This window comes from Camelus dromedarius, chromosome 3 (genome assembly GCF_036321535.1).
Source record: "Camelus dromedarius isolate mCamDro1 chromosome 3, mCamDro1.pat, whole genome shotgun sequence".
NCBI lineage: Eukaryota > Metazoa > Chordata > Mammalia > Artiodactyla > Camelidae > Camelus > Camelus dromedarius.
This window is the reverse complement of record NC_087438.1, coordinates 34,888,244-34,905,340: the sequence shown is the minus strand read 5'-3', so window position 1 is coordinate 34,905,340 and position 17,097 is coordinate 34,888,244. Positions and strand designations below refer to the sequence as shown.

The 17,097-nt window shown below is 38.5% G+C and overlaps 1 protein-coding gene across 2 annotated transcripts in view; it reads left to right on the top strand.

Annotated features, from left to right (window-relative positions):
* The window catches only part of ARL15 (ADP ribosylation factor like GTPase 15), a 379,383-nt gene that overhangs the window by 105,114 nt on the left and 257,172 nt on the right, over window positions 1–17,097 (top strand). The gene's annotated exons all lie outside the window — the stretch shown is intronic.

The following is a 17,097-nucleotide window of genomic DNA, read 5'->3' as shown; positions in this document are numbered from 1 at the left end:
AACAGCATTTATGCAACATACAGTGGTGGTAATTATATTGTCATGATGTGTATTACATCCCTAGGTCTTAATATCTGATAACTGGAAGTTTGTACCTTTTGACCACCTTCCTCCAATTCCTCCTCCCCTGACATATATAATTTTTAGAGTGCTCACCAGTGTTCACATTCTCCTTTATCCCCCAGGAAATTATGAATTTGAGGAAGAGAACAAGGGCATTAATGATGATCAGGTCACTCTAGTGGCAATTTCTGGAGGCCATCTTTGTTCTTACTCATGCCTTTGACAGGAAGTTCCTGGAGGGCAGGGGAATGCCTTCCCATATTCATTCTCTACAGCAAAATTTCAGTTACTTAACAGTTATTTAAATATAGTGGTGCTCAAATAGGGTTTGTTTGGACAGCTAATCATATACCAGATACCAGGATTCAGTTTCTCATTGGGACCCAGGTATAATATAGTTTAAGTAGCACATCCCTCAGCTCCTGGAAGATTACACCCTGTAGTCAGAGTCCTGCCCTTCAGTACCTGTTGGGTGGGCCAGTCCCTGAGGATGGACAGTGATTCTGGGGCATCTGGTATTTTGGGAATCAGGGGAAGTCCTCAAACTTTGGTTTTATTTGGAAGGAACCACATAGAACAACTGTTTTTACCCTCTGTGTCTTACCCTACAGTACAATAGTTGATTTTTCTTTTTTTGATAGCAGGTGAAAACCTGTGTTCAAATTCCAGATCATATTCGCTGTGTGATCTGGAGCAAGTGAGGCCTCTGAGCTGCAGTTTCCTTTGGGGTCTCGGGAGGCTGATTGAAGTGCAGCCCTCCCAGGGGAGTTGTGAGGATTAAAGGCGATAATCCTCCTAAAGTGCTTAGGAAGTGCTTCACCCAGGGGGAGGGCTCTCCACACCAGAGCAGTTGTTAGGGTTTTTCAGGAGTGTGCAATCATGGGAGGCAGAGAAGTGCAAGGGAATTGCTAGCAAAGATGGTTGTAAGTCAGTGGCTCTATATTTCTCCAGGTACTTCCATGAAAATTACCGTGCAAACTACATGGATTCTGGGTGTTAACTACTAAATGATGAGTTTTGTTTGCTCTAAAATAGACAAAGTGTTCCGAATCACTGCTCTAATTATGGCCTTTGGTTCACAATACTAAGGGGGAGCTTTCTAGTTTTAAATGGTAAGTTTTCAAATCTTATTCTCTGTCTGCACTGAAGTATGAAAAGGTAGAAAGAAAGGAACAAAAATTGACTTGAAACTTTTTTTACCACTATAAAAAATTTAGGATGTGTGCGTTATTGTGAGTTTCTAGAAAGGCTGGGTATTGGGTAATTTGTCAGAGATTTTAAGAAGGCCACAGTCTATAGATGGTTTAATTGGCAATGGAAATTCATGTTTAGGTAATATGGGTGCTGAGAGCAATGCAGAGCCGTGTACATCTGCCAGAAACCTTAGCTCATTTATGACAGTTTAAGACTGAGTTCTCAGAAGTGTTGAGAGAGAAGAAAAGTGAAAGGCCTTGAACACATGGGCAGTGCAGAATTTCTTCAAGTCTCCTTTGGAATTACAGCAAATAGCATAGAGTCTGGCATAGATAATGGTCATATGTGGTATTTTTCATCATAAGCGCTCATAGGTGTAAATAGAAAAGTTCAATCTTTAGTTTTTTCACCCGCACTGTTACTAATATAATTATTGCAACAGGACATTTTGTGGTTTGGTTAACATTTGACAAATCAGACATTGATTTACTTCTCAAAATTAAAATTGTGTATATCAACATTATACCCTTTACCACTCAACCTTCCAAAGTTGCTTGGGTAGTAGCTTCCAGATTTTTGGATTTTATAAAACTGTATTATCAAAATAAATAAAGGCTGGGATGGGAGGGCAGTGTGTGCAAATGTGGAGCTTTATTTTGCCAATGTAGACATTAGGAAAACAACATTTATGAGCTGTTACTGAGTTTATTTACTGACAGAAAAAACTTTCACCCCTCCCCCCAGTAGTAATATTATAATCTTTGAATAAATACTCCTTTTAAATTGAATAAAAGCAACTTTATGAAAACTACATTCTTTTTTTCTCAGTTGACTATGGATCACTGAAAACTTACTAGTTGATCAACAGGAGTCCATAGACCAGGTCTGGGGAACATTCATTTGTGTATTGAATGATCATAGTTAATGGTTCCACAGATACATAAAAATTGTCATGATTAAAATTATCTTTAAGAGTCTTAAAATCAGTGTTGCTGAGAGTAAGTAGAGGCTTATGTGAATGACACAGAGATCACCCTAAAATATCATTTCTTAGAATCATTGTGAATCATTGGCTATTTGCTTATACTTTCAGTCTGGTTAGGAAATAGGAACAAGATGCTATTTTGTTAACTGGTTCTTCAGGAAGAGAATAAAATGATGTTGAATAGTCAGTTGTCCCAAATCTCTTCCAATGAATAAGAGTTGTGATGCTTGGAAATATTTGGAGAAGTCATTCTCTGACACCCACCCGTCCCCCACCCTCCGCCTTATAATCATTCATCAAGCACGTTCTGATCTAACAAAACATCTATCCAACGTCATCTGGGATGGCAGATCTGCATACTGGAAGTTCATAGGTAACCAATTAGATGTAGAGCTTTAAACACTGAGATCACATATTTAATCTCTGCAAGTAGAGTATAATGAAGATAGTAAACAATCATCAATTGTTGTACTGTGGTGCAATGTTGATGTAAGAAAAACTGTCATACTTTGAAATGGGGAAAAAAGACCTTTGGGTATCCTTTCAGTGTGATGCTGTCATGTCTGGGGATTATTCGATCTCTAGGACCTGAGTCTTTGTTCTTGTCTAGACTATTTTATACCTCTGTAGGAATAGAAGTTAACTTGTAGAAAATTGAAAGCAGTGCAAATAATTCTTGTCCATAGAAATGCAAATTAGTTATGTCCTGGGGAATGCAATTGACCAGTGTTTGCACGTTCGTTTCAACATTCCTTTGCTACATTAAAATGGTGGTTCTTTGTCCTCTCCTTTAAACTGGTTGTAACATCTTTTTCGGTTTCCTCATGAATTGAGTTAAATGGAATCTGTGAGACATGTTTATTTTTTATCTGTATAAGAGTCATGATTTTACTTTTTTTGAAAAATTCTTTCATGTAGGAATTCCTTTAGGAGATTTTTAGTAATGCATGGTTGTTGTTTGAGCTTTTATGTGACCCTCTGTACTGTTGATATTGCTAAAGTCCTGGGGTTATATTCTTTCTTACCTTTTCAGACCCTTCCAGTCAATAACCAGTGTTTATTGTTGATTTTGAGGTGATAGGGTTCAAGGGGAAAAGAATTTGTTTATGAATCAGATGGGAGATTGAATTCTCTTCCTACTCTTGGTATGTATCCCCTTTTTCTGATGCTGGACAAGTTTATTTAGCTCCAAGGAGTCCAACCTTCCTCTTCTATGAACATTAGAGCATCTGTCAAAGTGCTGGGTATCGGCCTGGCATTTGGTAAACACTCAGTAAACGTGTGTTACTTTTTCTCTCCTTTTTTTGGAAGGTATGGGTCCCTAATCTCTTCTCTTCCTTCACCCTCTTGGTTTTAATCTGTTCAGCCCTAAGAGCCTAGATAAACTAATCTCTTAAAATTATATCTAAAGCATTGTCAGAAGAGTGTGACTAAGAGCTTGAGGAGTTTTACTATGAATGAAGTACATAAACTTTATATTTGGTAAAATTTGGCATATCTGCTTTGATCACCTGGCTGCTTTTTTCCCCCTTCAGTATTCTTTGCAATGTGTTACTTAGTTGAGGTTGATGGTTGAGTGACCAGGAGAAGTTGGATGTTACTTTGTTTGGTATTGAAATATATTAAACCTTTTTGTATCTGATTAATTAGGGGAAATTATATTTTCTCTTGGTATTAAAGCATTAGCTAATTTGTGTCCCCTGCCAGTAAGTAGGAGGTGTGTGTATATCTAAGAGGTAGAAGAAGAGATGGGAGAAAGAGTATGTTCTATATATATGGGGGGCAGGGGCTTGCTATGGATTCAGAGAGCAAGATGAGGCCAGGTGGCAGGGAGGAAACCTAGGACTGTTTGAAAGATGTTTGGGCAGAGTGTCTCCCCATGAGCTGAATGTCCGTGGAAAATAGGGAACCTTCTGAAACCATGGCAGAGAATGGAGAATTTTCACACTAACTTTTCCTATAATTAGAATGGAAAACTGCTGCTTCTCTAGGACTTCCAGTGCATTGCTTTATAAATTAGAAATACCTTAAGGCTTTTTTTTTTTTCTGTTGATTTTCATTCATGAAAGCTGATGTTCCAGATATTAATTCTACCTTAGAAAATCTTAAAAATAGAGGGGGAACCCCAAATGTAACACCCTCCTTTGTCAAGGATAATTACATTAAACATGATCATTTATATTATTTGAAAGAGCTGGATCATGATTATTTTTCAGCCTCTCACTTGTATTAGTTTTCTATTGCTGCTGTAACTGATTACCACACACTTAGTGGTTTAAAACCACATCCATTGATAACTTTATAGTTCTGGAGGTCAGAAGTCCAAAATGAGTCTCACCAATTTAAAATCCAGGTGTGAGCAGGGCTCCCTTCCTTTCTGGAGGCTCTAGGGCAGAATCCATTGTTGAGCCTTTTCCAGCATCTGGAGGTGCCTGAATTGCTTGGCTCTTGGCCCCTTGTCATCTTGAAAGCCAGTGGTGACTCATCAATTTCTCTCACAGGGCCCTCTCTCTGATGCTCAGGCTTCTGCCTCCCTCTTCCCTGTTTAAGGACTATTGTGATTACATTGGGTCGACCTGGAGGAATCCTGCATAATCTCCCATGGTCAGCTGATTAGCAACCTTAATTCCTCTCTTTGCATGAAACAGAACTTTCCCAGGTTCCCGAGATGAGGAGGTTGATCAATTTGAGGGAAGCCGTTACCCTTCTTCCCACATCACCATCTCACACAAATACAATTTTTCTGTCTCGATTCTTCTGTAGTATGACAGCGTGCCACTTTGTTGTACTGCCTAAAACATAAGTTAAAGAATAAAACTTCTAAGGAGATGAGGGTCGTTAAACTTGGGCTAAAGAGCACTCATTTGTGTGACTTTAAAAATGTCAAATTAATTTTTTTAAAAAATCAAAGTGTAGTCAGTTTACAATGTTGTGTCCATTTTGGGTGTACAGCATAATGTTTCAGTCATACATATACATATCATTTTCATATTCTTTTTCACTACAAGTTACTACAAGATATTGAATATAGTTCCCTGTGCTGTACAGAAGAAACTTGCTTATTTACTTTATACATAGTAGTTAGCATCTGCAAATCTCAAATTCCCAATTTATCTCTTCCCACTCCCTTTCCCCTCTGGTAACCATAAGTTTGTTTTCTATGTCTGCGAGTCTGTTTCTGTTTTGTAAATAAGTTCATGTGTGTCTTTTTTTAATATTCCACATATAAGTGATATCATATGGTAAATATTGAATTTATAGTTCATTTTACCATATATTCTAGCTGACACCCATGTTTTAGGTTGTGAGGGTATTTCTACTCGCTTTGAATTTCTCCCCAGTTACATGTATTGCTCACCTGGTTTGAATCCCTGTGTGTGATTTAAAATTTCTGGCTTGAAGTTTTCTAAGGAGTCCCAGCTACTGAATGAGAAGAGCAGGGAGATGGTCTGTTGTGACTTTGGGTTATCTCAGGCACTGAAAGCCTAAGAGCTTGCTGCTTCCATGAAGAGGTGGTCGGTGGAGAGAGTTTGAGTTAGAAAGAGGTACACCCATGAAAACAAGTGCAAACTGATTGATTATCAAGTTAAGACAAAGGCCCTACTCTGGTATTCTCTTTGGAAAGCCACAGATGGGAACCAAAGATGAAACCAAGGATAGTTGTCGAGGTTATGAGAATCTTGTGACATTTCTTTGGCTACCCTTGAATCTGAGGCATCTGAGTGGAGACAAAGGGAGTAGGTGTTGTACATCCCATGATCGTCCAACTGAGCTGCCAAAAAAGTGGACTGTGAATTTGATGAGTTGGGAAGGGAGAATTTTCGTCGTTATACGTGATGTTTAAATAAAATTACCCTGTGAGAAGAATCACTGTAGAAGTGTAATTGTGGTTCAGCTTATTTAGCTGTTATTCTGACATGTCTGTGAGGGTGTGGAGTGAGGATTGAAACTGTAGAAAGTTTGTCATGACGGTTGAAGTGCTTACTGCAAATGTGAAATGTATTTTCTGCAGCGCCTGAGACAAGATATTCCCTGTGTTTTCCCTCAGTAAATACCGTGAATGCGATGTGAGGAGGGAGCAACACTGCCCTCGCCCCAACCCTGCCTAGTACAGGAAACACTTTTAGGTTGGTGTATGATTGGAGCAATGACTTTCTGAAAGAGGGTCTTTTTCCTAACCTTCCTTGCATAACTGTGAGCACCCTAAATTCGTTGGTAAACATTTGTTGTTTCTACGGCCTGTTTTTTAATGCAAGTCAAGGCAGAAGTTTTTCCTTCTCCAGGGTTTTCATGTCTTGGCTGTCTCTCAGAGCTCAAGGTAAGCAAATTTGGAAGCAGTGCGTCTGATGAAGGCTTGTCATCTTGATACACCATCATACCGTGTGTGTTCTAAGCCTTTTAAAATAGCTGAATGTCTTAAATAAGTGAATGAGCTGCTGTTGTTTGGACTTGTATTCTCCCCAGCAAACATTGAAATACTGACTGAATCTTGTTGGTGAAAAACATCCAGACCTCTTTTAATGTACTGCTCTAGAGGGATTGCTTGTAAGAAATGTAGGCAGGGAAAAGGATTAGTTTTAATTATGTTCAGAGCTAGTGTGATCATGAAGCAAGGGCATCCCCTCCCGCTGAGGGGCTTTTCTGTGACACCGGCCTTAAAACATGTACCTGAAAGGTGTGTTAAAAGAGCAGTCATTTCAAGTTCTTTCCTTGGCATTCATGAGATGTTTCTCATTACCTGGAGAGCACCCAGACAAGTTCGTACTGCCTCTCTGCGATGAATCGCCAGATTAGTATTTCCTCTCCTTTTCCTTCTGTCCTGCACTTCCATTCCCTGATTCTTCTGTCAGCAAATTTTCAGAGTGGTCTCTTTGAGACAAAAATGGGATCCAATTGAATTGCTCCATATACATTCACATATAGAGAGAAGAAGAGATTAGCCACTTGAACAGGGATTCTGCCGAGGACCTAGGAGGGAGCTGCCTTAGTTACTTTTTCTGTTGGCTACTCTTTGGGACCCAAATCAAATTCAGTTATTGGGGAGTAGGATGGGGTGAGACCCAGGCATGATCTTTTCCAATTTTGTGCTTGTTTTCTTTCTATTTTCTATAATTAAAAAAAAATTAATAAAAATACATGTAAAAAGTCTTTTAGAGAGTTTACATAGTGCAAAGCAAGGCCAACAGTGTGGTTTATCAGCTGTTTTATTTTTATTTATTTATTTTGTTGATCTGTATTCAAAGTGGAATTTCCCATGATTTCAAGAGTGTTTAACTGCTTTTTCTTTAAGGTGCAGGCTATATAATTTTAACAGTTGAAGCCTGTTTACCTGATTAAGGGCTGTAGTCCTGAGAAAAATATGGCCTGAAATCTTTTAACCTTTGACATGAGTACTGCTTGACTTTTTATTGCCAAAGATTTCTTTGGAAAGGAATTACGAAAATGTCCCCTTACTCTTAAAGATTCAAATTTAAATTTTAACTAGATAAAATGATTTTAAATTGAACAGGGCTGAAGTCTAAAGGAAGGAACCGGGTTCTTTTAAATGTACGCTCAGATATACTTGATCTCCTAAATTTTAGTCTCGGACCAGCCAACGTGCTCTATACATTTCAACTTCGACAAGTAAGTTGTGTACCATATGCTAACTGGGGCCATTCTGATGAGCTACATACTCAAAGTCTGCTCTAACTCTGCTTCAAGAAAAGAAGTGCTGAGTATCCTCTGACCTGAAATTTCATTATTTTGAGCAATAAAGAAAAATGTCTCCTCTAGCCAGTGGGGACCTACATGGGGATGAGGGCTGAGATGCTGTGGTTTGGGGTACTCTCCGAGCTCTCTGCTTCCCTGGGTGGGTTTTTCAGCTTTGCCTCAAGGACTTCTTGCTGCTTAAAGATGTTCAAACCATTTGGACTCTGCTAATACACTTCACTCTATTGTGTTTTAAGTAAAATATAAAGAAAAAGCAGCAGAAAACAAGTAACATCACCAATATTAAAGAAAGTACAAATCTTACAAGTCACAAAGAGCTGGAACCAACATATCTGTTTCCTGCAAATGTCAGCCCACCACCTGGAGCAGGTGTTTTTACTGCTTGAGAATCAATACATATTCACTAGTGTGTTCTTTGGAGCTTAAAGTTTTTACCCTTTATTGTAAAATTCACGAGTGAAAATACAGTAGGACCGATGATTTTCATTTCCTTTTCTTCCCGTATTCCTCATTCCAAGGAGGTTTAGATAGGTAACCAATAACAAAAATGTGAACATTTATTTATGTTAGAGTTAAGAGTTTTGTTTCAATTGAATGTACTTAAATCCTTCATAAGTCATGATTCAATATATCTCACTGTAGCTGTTAGGTAAGTTCATATTTTAATGAAGAATGATGATGAAATAGCATGAATGTATAAATACTAAAACCTTGGATAACAACCAGAAGTTTGTGTTTTCTATTTTACTTATACCAAGAATAGAAAATTACTTAATAAAGTAAGCATGGATTAGTATGATGCAGTAATAATAGCTACAGTAATAATTGCACTAGTTTGGGCTGCTGTAACCAGGTACCATGACAGGGTGGCATAAAGAACAAACACTGTTTTTCATAGTTCTGGAGGCTGGAAAGTTCAAGGTGAAGGTGCCGGCAGATTCAGTGTCTGATAGGGGCCTGGTTCCTAGTTCATAGACAGCCTCGTCGTCTTACTGGGTCCTCACATGGTGGACGTGACAAGAGAGTTCTCTGGCATCTCTTTTATAAGGGCACTAATCCCATTCTGGAGGGCTCCATCCTTGACCTAATCACCTCCCCAAGGCCCCACCCACTGATACTATCACATGGGGCTTAGCATTTTGACATATGATGGGGGGGGGAGCATAAACATTTGGCCCATAACAATAATAATTAGTACTTACTTAGTGCTTTATTGCCAACGTAGTATCCTAAGCACTTTATATTATAACCAGTTTATTCTTGACAACAATTGCATTATTGTCACATTATTGAGATAAGTAAACTGAGTCCCAGAGAGGTTATGTGATTTGGTAGAGGTGTCTCAGCTAGTAAGTGATGGACCTGGGAGTCAAACCCAGAAGTCTGGCTCTAGAGTTTGAACTCTAGAAGTCTGGAACTAGAGTTTCAACATCTAAACAGTGGAAAGAGCTGTAGTCCACATCTCCGTCTGCCACCAAGCAAACCTGCTGTCTTTTTTATTAAGATGCTTCAGTATCTGGGGGTTCAGGATTTTCATCTATATAGTGACAAGTTTGGATTCCATAATATGCTTTTTAAGGTCTTTTATAGCTCTAAAAGTCTAAATTCTATGTAGTTTAAAACTGACCACGTATCAGCCACCAGTTGGAGACTAGTTAAATAAATTTTAGGATGGTCATACAGTGAAATTCTATTCTGACATTAAAAAGAATCAGCTAAAAACTCTGTTGTGACACTGAGGATTATCTATGAGCTGGTTGTATAACTATGCATACAGTGATCCCACTTTTGTTAAAAAAAAAAAGAGAGAGAAAAGATGTATATAAGGTAGTATATGCATTAAAAGGTTGAAGAACTGAATACCAATAATGTCTAGGAAGTTAGAATATAGAGGGACTTACACTTTCTCCCTTACACATTTGATAGGTTGAATTATTTTTTCAAAGATTACTTTAAACACCAGGGGAAAAAAAAGAGAAGAGAAGGAAATCAAATTAAGTATACGTCTGTATGTGCCTCTAATTGGACTAGGGAGAACAGAAAGTTTTCCTGAACTATTGGGTTTGGCCAATTTTTAGATTAATGAGAATAGAAAATTATTTCCTCCTCTAGCCTGCAAAATAATTATATAGCCTCCATTTGTCTTTGTAGCTATTTCAATCATATTTTGTATTCTTTTAAAATTGTTAACTCTTTGATTCCTTATGAGTAAAAAAAGTAAAAGCAGGGTTCATTTTATTGCACATTTTCATTGATGACTGTCTGAACACAGAATTTTAATTACTCTGTTGAAAATAACCCTCTCGAGTCTTGCTGAGCAGGTGTAACTGTATAGGTTGCTTGATTTTGAGTGGAACACTCCAATTTTGAGGATGGGGGTGGGGTTTGTTACAGGTAATGTACAGCTCTGATTCAAGACTCCTGGTTCTGGAAGCTTTCAAGCAGCATTATCTTTCTTTTTTCTTAAATAAATAGAATAATTCAGACAAGTTGTGGTTTTCATTCTTACTCCCAGAGAGCAGTCAGCATGCGTATCTCATTTAAAATTTTATTTTTTAAAAATGAACACCTCTGCATCTTTGTTATTTTTACAGGATGCTTTTCAAAGTCTAAGACAAGGAATATCTTGTTCAAATCTTTCTGAAACACATAAGTGGATTATCGATTAGAATATGGGTAGCTGAATAGAGAATCTGTCTCAAAAAATGAGACTAAAACCTTCATATTTGCCATTAATCTAATCTAATCTTGATTCTGGAGTATTTTAATGGGTCTACTCAATTTGATTGAGATCAGCCATGCTGAATTTCATCCATTGATTTACACGGTTCACAAACATACTGTGTATCAGGTATGATGATACAAAGTTGAATGAAGAAAAAGAATTTGACCATATAATATAGTGGAGGAGACAGACATTCAGTCCACATCTTGGCTCTAGGGCAGTGAAGTAAGTAGAGCATTATTAGCAACATGAGCTGAATACTGTGAAAATAGAGTTTAATGTGACCCAGGGTCAGGGGGTGGGGGAGGAGGAGGAGTTAAGAAAACCTGGGCCTTGAGAATTGAAAACGATATTGCCTCTTGGACAAAAGGAATATGGGTTTACTTTCTGATTAAATACATATCCTTAGAGTTTCAAGAGGAGTCTCCATACATCTCACCCACTAGTAGAGAGAGATTGGGACATCCTCCTCTGTATGGGACACCCCACTCTCGAGGTCAGACCTTTGGCATTCTAAGTAGCAGGACTAGATGTCCCCTTGGGAATTTTGTTCAGCTAAAAGTAAAACTCTCTTGTGGTGTGAGCTAGATAAAAGATGACTCATTCTGTGTGTGTGACAAATCAGGTATGCCGAGGTAGATTCTTTCAGGTTTTAGCCTTCCAGACAGTGTTGAATCTATAAATATCAGTGATTAAAAGTACGGAACTATGTAAAGGCATTCTATTTTCTATAACCTACCCCTTTTCACTTTGTCAGAAAGGTATATAGTGTTTTTGTTTTTGTTTTTTTGCCAGGTCGAGGATTATTATTAGGTTGAGATTAAAGAGAGATTTTTCATTTTAGGTGGCTAGAAAGTACATCCAGCTGAAAACCATCAACCATTGAGGCTACATGCTTCATTTGAGTTGTGTTTCTGGATGCAAGTCAAGTATGACAACTGTGATTTCACAACTTTCTCTTACTTGATTCAAAAATATTTTGGGGCCAAAATACTTCTTGAGGTCTTTTCTGTCCTTTCCTGGCAAGGCCCTGTGGAGGTTATCAAGGGCAGGATTGTATTACTGGATCTCAGGAGAGCTTGCAGGAGAGATGAAGAGCTGTGAGTCTTGCGCTTGCATCCTTTCTTACTGTTGCTGATTTCTCCCAGTCATGACTTACCACTTCTTCTTCAAGATGAACATCTCATTGGGTCCATGCCTCTGACGAGGAGAAACTCATTGTTTACGTCATGTATTTGTCAGCTTTTTAGCATTGATCAGGTTCTTTCATTGGAGTAAATTCCGAAGGGGAAATGAGTTGTTGAAGAAGGTTGAGTGTACATGGAGGGGGCTATAGAAAGCAATATCAGTGGGAGTAATTCCAGTGAGTGGCAGTCAGGACGCTGCAGTGTTCTTGACCGTAGTCTCCCAGGGGACACTCAAACCCAGACAGTACTTACTATTTGGGGGATCTTTATAGTCGTGGTATTATCATCCATACTATCTCAGCACCAGTGTATTCAGTTTTTCTTTAATTCAATCATGGTATCAAGTTTAATAAATTGATTTCATAACTGTAAATCTGAGCAATTTATGATAGAGCTACATGAGCTACTTGAGTGAATCAACAAATATCTGATTGAGCCCTTGTGATGTACTAGGTGCAGTGTTTATGTTGAAATAGTTACAGTTCTGTCAAGAAATCATGGTTTTATTACAAAAGAGTAAGTATAGAGTATATATGAAATACTTGAGGTAGAATCAACATGAATAGGAGACTTTTATGAGTTTTGAGCAGTGTGAGAGAGAAAAGAGTGAGGATGTTAGGTTTTTAGCTTTGAATGATGGGTTGATGACATTTGCTAAAGTAGGAAGTATAAGAAAGAGGCACAAGTGGGTGTAAGGATTGATAACGAGTTTGGGTTTTTGTTAGTTTGAGTACCTAAGGGATATCTAGGTATAGATGACTAACAAGAAGTTTAAACACACTGGTTTGGTTCTCCAGAAAGAGGTTGAAACTGGGCATGGGATTGAGGAATCATCAATATAGTTGAAGCAGTTGGAATGGAGGGATGGCCCGGGTGAAACATGTCAAGTGAAGAAGTTGTTGGGCAACCTGAATTTCCATCTCCACCACTCCATTACAGTTGGTCTTGTTAAGATTACCAACATCCTCCATATTCCCAAATACAATGGTCATCTGTGTGTTCTGATCTTAGGTAACTACTTAGAACATCTATCTTAGTTAAAAGAATGTTTATCTTTATTTCCATTACACGATGTGTCCTAGTTTTTTCCCCACCAGACTGGTTGGTTTCTTCTCTTGTCTCCAACTTGTAAAGTTTGGACAACTTGGAGACTCTGCCTAGGCCTCCCCTGTCACTGGTGTGAACTTAGTGTTGTAATTCTAGAGGAAGACTGAACTTGGTAAGAGTCTGATAAAAGTATAAGATGTACCAAAACTAATAGGATGTGATTTAAAAGACTATGTGTTCCTTTCATTCAAGAAAAATATAGATAGAATGAAGAATTCCATCAACTTCAATATGATAAGAGGTTAGGAAATAATCCAGTATGGTTGTAAAGTATTTGTGGAAACCATTCAACAAATTAGTTTAAAAATATTGGGTGTGTACTTTGTGCTAGACCAGGTTCTAGTTGCCACGGATGCATCAGTCAAAAACCTGCAGAAATCCCTGCCCTTATAAGACTTACATTCTCCTGAGGGTAGGCAGACAGTAAACGAATGCGTGAGTTAATTACCGAATAGGTAAGACTACAATAAATGCTGCAGGAAGATATCAAGCACCTAAGGGGAATGGCGATTGTTGTGAGCAAGGAAGGACATACCTTTAAAATAGAGTGATCAAGGTTAAGTCTCACTGTAAAGGTGATGTGTGACCAAACACCCAAGCAAGATAAAGGAGTGACTGAATCTGTGTCTCTAGGGCAAGAGGAAATGGTGAGTGCAAAGGCTCTGAAGTAGGCCATACCTAGGTCCAGGAACTGCCAGGAGCCAGTCTGCCTGGAGCAACTGACTTCGAGAGGAAGTCATAGTAGCTGTTGTCATAGAAACAGGTAGGAGGTGGGGATGGGGGGAGGGAGGTGGTGGCAGACTTTATAGGACCTTGTCTGTTACAAGGGTTTTGATTTTTATACTGAGTGAAGTTGGCTGGCATTTGGAGGATTTTGAATGGAAAATAGATGTGATCTGACACATTTTAACAGGCTCATTCTGGCTACTGTATTGTAACTAGACTATAGGGAGGTTAGAGAGGAAGCAGGAAGCCAATTGTGAGGCTATTGCAGTAATCCAGGTGAGAGATGATGGTAGCTTAGACAGAGTGGGAAGGGTAGAGGTGGTAAGAAGTAGTTGGATTCTGGATGTATTTTGAAGCTGTTGCTGACAGAGCTTCCTGATGGATTCGACATGTGGTTTAAGAGCAAAAGAGATGCCAAGGACCATTCCAGGGTTTTGGGCCTAAGCAACTGAAAAAAAAAAAAAAATGGAGTTGCTGTTAACTCATCCCCAAACTATTTCTTCCTCTCAGTTATGAGTTCTGTTAAGTTGAAGATGCCAATTCAGTATCCTAGAGGAGGTATGTGGAGTAGAAGTTTGCGTGTATGAGTTTAGAGGACCCTGGTACAGACACAAATTTGGGAGTTAAATGCATCTAGAGAGATTTGAAAAACATAAGGTCAACAAGGAAGTGAATGAAGACAAAAAAGAGACTTTAGGTCAACCCCAGGTATTGTCAGGTTAAGAGGTTGTTGAGATTAAGAAACCAACAAGGAACTCCCTTCTCAATGAAATAGAAAATACAGAAGTGGGTGGTGTCTGGAATTTGAGTGAGTAAGCCTTTTAAGGAGGAGGCATGTTGATTGAAAGGACCTGTGAGACAAAGGCTGAGATTTGACCATTGGATCTAGTAATGTGGATGTCGTTGATGACCTTGACAAGGCGAGAACCTAGTAGGAGTGGGTTCAGGAGAGAGTTGAAAGAGGAGGTAGAAATAATTCTTTCAAAGAGTTTTGCTCTAAAAGAAAGCAGAGAAAGGGAGGAAGAAATGGGGTGAGGAGAGAGTCATTCCTTCCCCCTCTTTTCTCTTCCCCTCTTACCCCTCACCCTCTCTCTAGATCAGAAAAATGACAGCTGATATATTCTGTTGAGAATTACCCAGTAGTAAGGGACAGCTGGGTACAGGAGAGAGGGGAGGGACTGCTGGAGCAGTTTCCTAGAGGAGGCTGAAGGGAACAGAATTTGGTGGTAGGACTGGTTCTCCCTGCCCCCCCCCCCCCATTTTTTCAAATCGAAGTACAATTGATTTACAATGTTATATTAGATTCTGGTGTACAGCATAGTGATTCAGTTTATATATATATATACACACACACACACACACACACACACACACACACACACACACACACACATACACACATATACATGTTCCTTTTCATATTCTTTTTCATTTTGACAGAAAGAGACTCACAAACAGAAAACAATCTTATGGTTACCAGAGATGGGAGGAAGGGTGGCGGGAGGGATAAACTGGGAGTGTGATTAGCAGATACAAACTCCTATGTACAGAATGGATAAACAACAAGATCCTACTGTATAGGACAAGTTTTTGAGAGGAGCAAGATAGTTCATCTACAGTATTGGCCTTAATATGTCTCTAGAGCTAGAAGAAATGCAAAATCTAATGAATTAATGGAATAATTTAGGTACAACCTAGGTGGGATGTTGCTGATCCAAATCTCAGGGAAGAATTAGGTAATAGCAGTTTGAATCTAGGGTTCTTGCCCATTGACCAAGAAGTTTTAAGGCATGACATTTCCATTGTACATAGTGACTTGAAAAACATTCTCTACATGACTGATCACCGTGTCAGGGAAGAATCCAAATCGTGACTTGCTGTCAAAAGTCTTTGAAATTTAGAATTATGTATAGAAATGAAGTAAATCAAACTCATATTATTGATGTTTTGTGGTAGGCTTAAAATAACTTATTTTTACAATTAAAATATGTATGTGTAATCACAATTTATTTTTATTCCAGTTAAAAGTATCACATTGAATAATTGAAATTGGTACTCTTAAGTGTAAATATTTTTGTAATCACAAGTTTGAGAACTTAAGGTCTACCAAGTTTTGTGTTTAATTTATTGGAGTTGTAAGAATTTACAGTTGGAATTGGAAGCATTTTGTGTTTCAGGCAATTGAAATGCTTTGCAAAGAAAATTGAATATATTAAATTTATGTATACAAGTTAAAATTGTAAAGAGTTAGTCAAAGTTTGACTAACAAAACTTAGTCAAGTTTGTTAATGGGACCAAACATTAATCAAAGTCCCCCTTAAAAGTGATTGTTATGAATTACTAGGTTTCTTTCTAACAACAGTAATAGGATTTCTCAGGTAAATGTAAAAGCATGAGGAACAGCAAAGTTTTTAATATTTCTAGCTTTAATAATTTGAACATTAATTTGTGAAACAGAAGAAATAGTCATTTTTATGCAGGAATGCCAAAAATCTCCTCTCATGTACAGACGTCCTGAGCGACCTTGTCCATGACTTTAGAAACCATCCATTGATTTTTATATTTGAATCTTCAGCAATGACTTCTGTTCAGAATCCTAGACTCCACCTGCCTATTGGACAGTTTTGTATGAATGTCTAATAAGGCCATCTCAAACGTAACTAAAACCAACCTCTTCATTTCTTTCTCATCCTACTACTCCCAAATCGTAATTCCTTAATGGTTAAAGCCAAAAACCTAGGTGTCATCCATAATTCTCCTTCATTCCAGTCACTAAGAGGGTTCTATCAGTTAAGGTCCTGACAGGAAAGAGATGACAAATTTAAATTGGGTAATTTGAAGACAGTAATGGGACTATTTTCAGAGGTGTGGACAGGATATGAGAACACCACCACAAAGGGGCAAAGAGAGGGAGCTTTTATGAGAACCCAGAGACAGAGAGGACTTGGTGGAAGCCTGTTAGAAGCTGTGGATCTTAACTCCTGGGATGCAGCCTGCCTTGTTGGCCTTTCAAGGAGAGAGCTGGAGGAGTAAAGATGCAGTTTCATTCTTTCTCTCATATCTTGCTGGTGCCTTCATTTCTGCTGAATCTGACTGGAAGCCAGCGGCATGGGTGCCTATGGATGCAGTCATGGAGATGAGCCTCCCTGCACAATGAGCATGGTGCAGAAGGGTGGAGGCAGCCCAGGGTTGCACAATGGAAGACACCCAGCACAGAGGCTAGCAAAGCCCACAGTAGATTATTTCTGGCACATGCCCTCAATGTTTTGTTTTGTTTCATTTTGTATCTTCTGCATTTTTGGGTTTCTTCCTATTAGAGATTATTGTTGAACTCTATTTTTCTTGACAGTTAATGGCTCTGGTTCTGGTTTTTTGTTTTTTTTTTTTTTTAAAGTAAT